The sequence below is a fragment of the Cupressus sempervirens genome, chromosome 2 (assembly GCF_028749045.1).
Source record: "Cupressus sempervirens isolate cs-2001-9-10 chromosome 2, ASM2874904v1, whole genome shotgun sequence".
NCBI classification, from domain to species: Eukaryota; Viridiplantae; Streptophyta; class Pinopsida; order Cupressales; family Cupressaceae; genus Cupressus; species Cupressus sempervirens.
Window position 1 is genome coordinate 559,328,022 of NC_143119.1, and position 6,890 is coordinate 559,334,911.

The 6,890-nt window shown below is 49.4% G+C and overlaps 1 non-coding gene across 1 annotated transcript in view; it reads left to right on the forward strand.

Moving 5' to 3' along the window:
- The first annotated feature begins 5,464 nt into the window (after positions 1-5,464).
- Positions 5,465-6,890, forward strand: part of LOC149573971 (18S ribosomal RNA) — a 1,811-nt gene continuing 385 nt past the window's right edge. Inside the window, exon 1 of the ribosomal RNA XR_016360617.1 lies at positions 5,465-6,890. This exon is cut by the window's right edge and continues 385 nt beyond it. This is a non-coding gene — a ribosomal RNA (18S ribosomal RNA).

Sequence of the window (6,890 nt, forward strand, 5' to 3'; positions counted from 1 at the left end):
CGCGAATCCCCCAACGAATGCCTATGCTTGGACCCTCTCTTAGATCACCTTCTTCGATCACTCGACCGACGCAACTACGGAAGAGACTTGGCAGCGGTTGCCATTCTACAGCACGTCTGTTCAGTGATTTCGAAGTTGATCTAATGGCGAGCCCTTGTCTCTAGCCATGAGGTGGGTGCTTGGCGCTCTAGCAAAATTTTTTACGTGCCTATTGCGGCTACAATGGGAGAGGTGGTTGCCGTGAGCCTCTCCCGTGCCCCCCTCATTGATTCAATGCCACTGTTAGGGCGGATGGATATGTTAGATTTTGAAAAAAGGTGGACGCCGACGTTGAATCAATTAGAGGGGCATGAAGCCCACCCTCGAGGGTGCTATTCCTGGACTCTCCTTTAGATCATGTTTTCTTGTCACTCAGCTGGCGCAATTTTGGAAAAAGGTTTGGCAGCGGTTGCCAGCCCTCATCGCGTCTACTCGGTGATTTTAAAACTCGATCTAAAATGGGAGCCCTCGTCTAGCACCTTCGTCCGGTGTTGCTCGGGTATTGCATAAATTTATACCATCGGCGTGAATCCCCAAACGAATGCCTATGCTTGGACCCTCTCTTAGATCACCTTCTTTGATCACTCGACCGACGCAACTATGGAAGAGACTTGGCAACGGTTGCCATTCTACAGTGCGTCTGTTCAGTGATTTTGAAGTTGATCTAATGGCAAGCCCTTGTCTCTAGCCATGAGGTGGGTTCTTGGCACTCTAGCAAAATTTTTTGTGTGCCTATCATGGCTAAAAGGGGAGAGGTGGTTTCCGCGAGCCTCTCTCGTGCCCCCCTCATTGATTCAACGCCGCTGTCAGGGCGGATGGATATGTCAGATTTTGAAACAGTGGACGCCGACGTTGAATCAATTACAGGGGCATGAAGCCCACCCTCGAGGGTGCTATTCCTGGACTCTCCTTTAGATCATGTTTTCTTGTCACTCAGCTGGCGCAATTTCGGAAAAAGGTTTGGCAGCAGTTGCCAGCCCTCACCGTGTCTACTTGGTGATTTTAAAACTCGATCTAAAACGGGAGCCCTCGTCTAGCACCTCCGTCCGATGTTGCTCGGGTATTGCATAAATTTATGCCATCGGCGCAAATCCCCCAATGAATGCCTATGCTTGGACCCTCTCTTAGATCACCTTGTTCGATCACTCGACCGATGCAACTACGGAAGAGACTTGGCAGCGGTTTCCATTCTACAGCGTGTCTGTTCAGTGATTTTGAAGTTGATCTAATGGTGAGCCCTTGTCTCTAGCCATCAGGTGGGTGCTTGGCACTCTAGCAAAATTTTATGCGTGCCTATCACATCTACAAGGGGAGAGGTGGTTGCTGCGAGCCTCTCCCGTGCACCCCCTCATTGATTCAACGCCGCTGTTAGGGCGGATGGAAATGTTAGATTTTGAAATGGTGGACGCCGACGTTGAATCAATTAGAGGGGCATGAAGTCCACCCTCGAGGGTGCTATTCCTGGACTCTCCTTTAGATCATGTATTCTTGTCACTCCGCTGGCGCAATTTCAGAAAAAGGTTTGGCAGCGGTTGCCAGCCCCTCACCGTGTCTACTCGATGATTTTAAAACTCGATCTAAAATAGGAGCCCTCGTCTTGTACCTCCGTCCGGTGTTGCTTGGGTATTGCACAAATTTTTTCCATCGGCGCGAATCCCCCAATGAATGCCTACACGCTTGGACCCTCTCTTAGATCACCTTCTTCGATCACTCGATCGACCCAATTACGAAAGAGACTTGGCAGCGGTTGCCATTCTACACTGCGTCCATTCTGCGATTTTGAAGTTGATCTAATGGCGAGCCCTTGTCGATAGCCATGAGGTGGGTACTTGGCGCTCTAGCAATATTTTTTGTGAGCCTATCGCGGCTACAATGGGGGAGTTGTTTTCCGCGAGCCTCTCCCGTGCCCAGCTCATTGATTCAACGTCACTGTCAGGGCGGATGGATATGTCAGATTTTGAAACGGTGGACACCGACGTTGAATCAATTAGAGGGGCATGAAGCCCACCCTCGAGGGTGCTATTCCTGGACTCTCCTTTAGATCATGTTTTCTTGTCACTCAGCTGGTGCAATTTTGGAAAAAGGTTTGGCAGCGGTTGCCAGCCCTCACCGCGTCTACTTGGTGATTTTAAAACTCGATCTAAAACGGGAGCCCTCGTCTAGCACCTCCGTCCGGTGTTTCTCGGGTATTGCATAAATTTATGCCATCGGCGTGAATCCCCCAATGAATGCCTACACTTGGACCCTCTCTTAGATTACCTTGTTTGATCACTCGACCGACGCAACTACGGAAGAGACCTGGCAGCAGTTGCCATTCTACAGCACGTCTGTTCAGCGATTTCGAAGTTGATCTAATGGTGAGCCCTTGTCTCTAGCCATGAGGTGGGTGCTTGGCACTCTAGCAAAATTTTTTGCGTGCCTATCGCGGCTACAATGGGAGAGGTGGTTTGCCGTGAGCCTCTCCCATGCCCCCCTCATTGATTCAATGCCGCTGTTAAGGCGGATGGATATGTCAGATTTTGAAACGGTGGACGCCGACGTTGAAGCAATTAGAGGGGCATGAAGCCCACCCTCAAGGGTGCTATTCTAGGACTCTCCTTTAGATCATGTTTTCTTTACACTCAGATGGCACAATTTTGGAAAAAGGTTTGGCAGCGGTTACCAGCCTTCACCGCGTCTACTCGGTGATTTTAAAACTCGATCTAAAATGGGAGCCCTCGTCTAGCACCTCCGTCCAGTGTTGCTTGGGTATTGCATAAATTTATGCCATCGGAATGAATCCCCTGACGAATGCCTACGCTTGGACCCTCTCTTAGATCACCTTCTTCAATCACTCGACCGATGCAACTACGGAAGAGACTTGGCAGCGGTTGCCATTCTACAGCGCATCTGTTCAGCAATTTCGAAGTTGATCTAATGGCGAGCCCTTGTCTCTGGCCATGAGGTGGGTGCTTGGCGCTTTAGCAAAATTTTTTGCATGCCTATCTCATAAAGCATGTTTTCTAGTCACTCAGCTGGTGCAATTTCGGAAAAAGGTTTGGTAGCGGTTGCCAGCCCTCACAACGTCTTCTTGGTGATTTTAAAACTCGATCTAAAATGGGAGCCCTCGTCTAGCGGCTCTGTGCCAACTCGATGGGCACAACATTGGGAAATGGTTCGACAGCGGTTGTCGTTCCAATGTGTCATCGGGGGATGCCTTGGAAAGTGGCCTTTCAAGGGCGAGCTCGCGTCTAGCCCTTGGATTGTGCGTCGCGTCACAAGTGAATGGGGAGATCTCTCTGTGAACGGCGGCATGGTGATTGCAAGAGAAAATTGACTTAGTCGGAGCATTGGCCTCGGGCCATTGTGACGGCCTTGCAATTTCTCTTTAATTGCAACCTATGTTTGCGTAGTAGCAGAGTTTGCATGTAAGATGGGCCTTGTTCTTGAGAGTTCCAAGAGATGACCTCCAGAACTTTTGGATTGGGCCCCTTCAAGGTGAAATTCATCCAACTGATCGGATGAAGCTCGATGTGCTTGTATCTATTCCGAGACGGTAATGATGGTCATTAATCTGTGGTGGTGAGTATTATCCCATTCGGTAATCACAATGGCGGAGCTGGTGGGAAGTACTTGTCGCTTTGTTTTGATGGATATACCCTATATGTAGGTGTCTGCACAGCTTGAAACACACTGCACATTTGGTATTCGATTCTAAGATGCGCTTGTTGCTGAGTGTGTATGGAGTTGTATCTTTTAGCCAAGGGCTCCGTCTCATTGGCACGTTCTATCATTGCATTTTTATCCTGCCCGGACGGCAAGAAGGAAAGAGATGGTTGCACGGGTGCATTGCTCGACGTCCCTAATTTCATCAAGGGTCCACTCTCCACCCTAATTTTTTTGCCGATCGGTAGAGCCTTGGGATTGAGAGGGGGGCCGGCGAAAGGTTTGGTTGCCGCATAATTTATTCGCTAGTGCGTTCTCGGTGCATGCTCGCCTCTTCACTGTCTCATCCCACAGAAGTGCATGGCACTATCGTGACAGCCTTTGTGGTCCAGGCCAGTAGAAGCGTAGAGTATTATCGATAATTTTTGTTTGGATGCGAAAACTCTCCATGCCCTCTCCTGCCCTGTGCGATCCAAACGGCTGCGGCTCGTGGGTTCTGCGGGAGATACTCTTCTTTGGCTCCCCCCTAAAGAGAGCGTTCAGTGTTTGCATTGTGTGGACAAAAAGCCCAAGGCATTTCATCTCTCCCTTCAGATGCAAAATTCTGGGAGGGCTTGTTAAAGTATGGCCATTTGTACGGGGTGCACCAAAAAGCGTGTAGGGGGCATATGCCTGGGAAATGGATGTCTCTGAGTGTCCTTACTCGGTCGCGTGCGCGGTGTACATTTTTGCATTATGACCCTACTATGAGAATTTGTGATTCGAGTATTTTGGGGGAACGGGTTTCGTACAAGATGTTCTTCTTAGGCTCCTGCGAACCAGAGCGCTCGTCTTTGCAATGCTTCGATAAGTGCAGGCCCAACATGTCTGTCTAGGGGAAGAAATCGCACGAATGCTTTTTGCCGAGATGTGGGTGCTCGCGGGTGGTTCCCTTGCGGTGCCAGTTCTTCAGTATGTGCATGTGCATGAGATTGAAGCTTGTCCGACAATGCTAGTGTGAGTGTTCAGCCGTAGGAACTATTTTTTACCTGCACTGGCAGATCACGTGTCACGGGGAACAGTTAGCGAGGCTGTGCTGGGAAAGGAGATATTTTCCAAAGATATTTGACATGTCCGTGTATGCGGGCGGGCTCTCATCACCTATAAATGTGCGGAGGGGGTGTTGTTATACACGATGCCCTTGAGCGGCCTTATAATTGAGGTGGTTGCATGCACAGTGATGCCCCTGCCAATCGCATAACTAGCCATGTTTTCGACTCGCACGGCCCTTCACCCTTCAGCACGGTGGTCTCCGTTGGCACTTCGGCAACCAGCTGTTCGTCATGGGAAAACGTTTGTTGCGATCGAGAAGGATTTTGTCTGTGCGGGTGCACCTCAATAGGCGTGTAGGAGGCATATGCCTAGGAAATGGATGTCTCTGAGTGGCCTTACAATTGAGGTGGCTACGTGCACGGTGCATCTCGTACAGACTCGAGGCTTCTTTCCGAGTAGTGGCGACAGCGAGTTCAAGGGTAAAGGGTTTCGTACGGGACGTTCTTCCCAGGTGCCTATGAACCGAGGCTCCTTGTTTGGCCCTCTCTGGTCGACGATCGGACACTTTCCTCTTGTGTGAAATCTTTGAGCGTTGCGAGTCTTGCATGTGTTGTGAACGTCATTCTTGTTGCTTGGTCGGCGGATTATGTTTGGATGCATGACGGAGCAAATGCAAATTTTAGTTTCCCATCGCGGCAGGCATCCCTTGGCTGTAGCAGGTCTTGGAGGTCCCCTCATTGTTAGAAGCTACCTGGTCGATCCTGCCAGTAGTCATATGCTTGTCTCAAAGATTAAGCCATGCATGTCTAAGTATGAACTATTTCAGACTGTGAAACTGCGGATGGCTCATTAAATCAGTTATAGTTTCTTTGATGGTACTTTGCTACTCAGATAACTGTAGTAATTCTAGAGCTAATACGTGCACCAAATCCTGACTCTCAGAAGGGATGCATTTATTAGATAAAAGGCCGGCGCGGGCTCGCCTGCTATTCCGGTGATTCATGATAACTCGACGGATCGCACGGCCTTTGTGCTGGTGACGCTTCATTCAAATTTTTGCCCTATCAACTTTTGATGGTAGGATAGAGGCCTACCATGGTGGTGACGGGTGACGAAGAATTAGGGTTCGATTCCGGAGAGGGAGCCTGAGAAACAGCTACCACATCCAAGGAAGGCAGTAGGCGCGCAAATTACCAAATCCTGACACGGGGAGGTAGTGACAATAAATAAAAATATTGGGCTCATCGAGTCTGGTAATTGGAATGAGTACAATCTAAATCCCTTAATGAGGATCCATTGGAGGGCAAGTCTGGTGCCAGTAGCTGCAGTAATTCCAGCTCCAATAGCGTATATTTAAGTTGTTGCAGTTAAAAATCTCGTAGTTGGACCTTGGGTCGTCACGGTCAGTCCGCCTTCTAGGTGTGCACTGGCCCTCACGTCCCTTCTGCCGGCAGCGTGTTCCTGGCCTTAATTGGCTGGGTCGCGGTTCTGGTGTCGTTACTTTGAAAAAATTAGAGTGCTCAAAGCAAGCCTACGCTCTGAATACATTAGCATGGAATAACGCGATAGGAGTCTGGTCCTGTTCCGTTGGCCTTCGGGACCGGAGTAATGATTAATAGGGACTGTCGGGGGCATTCGTATTTCATTGTCAGAGGTGAAATTCTTGGATTTATGGAAGACGAACCACTGTGAAAGCATTTGCCAAGGATGTTTTCATTAATCAAGAACGAAAGTTGGGGGCTTGAAGATGATCAGATACCGTCCTAGTCTCAACCATAAACGATGCCGACCAGGGATCGGCGGATGTTGCTCTGAGGACTCCGCCAGCACCTTCTGAGAAATCAGATTGTTTGGGTTTTGGGGGGAGTATGGTCGCAAGGATGAAACTTAAAGGAATTGACAGAAGGGCACCACCAGGAGTGGAGCCTGCGGCTTAATTTGACTCAACACGGGGAAACTTACCAGGTCCAGACATAGTAAGGATTGACAGATTGAGAGCTCTTTCTTGATTCTATGGGTGGTGGTGCATGGCCATTCTTAGTTGGTGGAGCGATTTGTCTGGTTAATTCCGTTAACAAACGAGACCTTAGCCTGCTAACTAGCTACGCGGAGGTTCCCCTTCGCGGCTAGCTTCTTAGAGGGACTATGGCCTCCTAGGCCATGGAAGTTTGAGG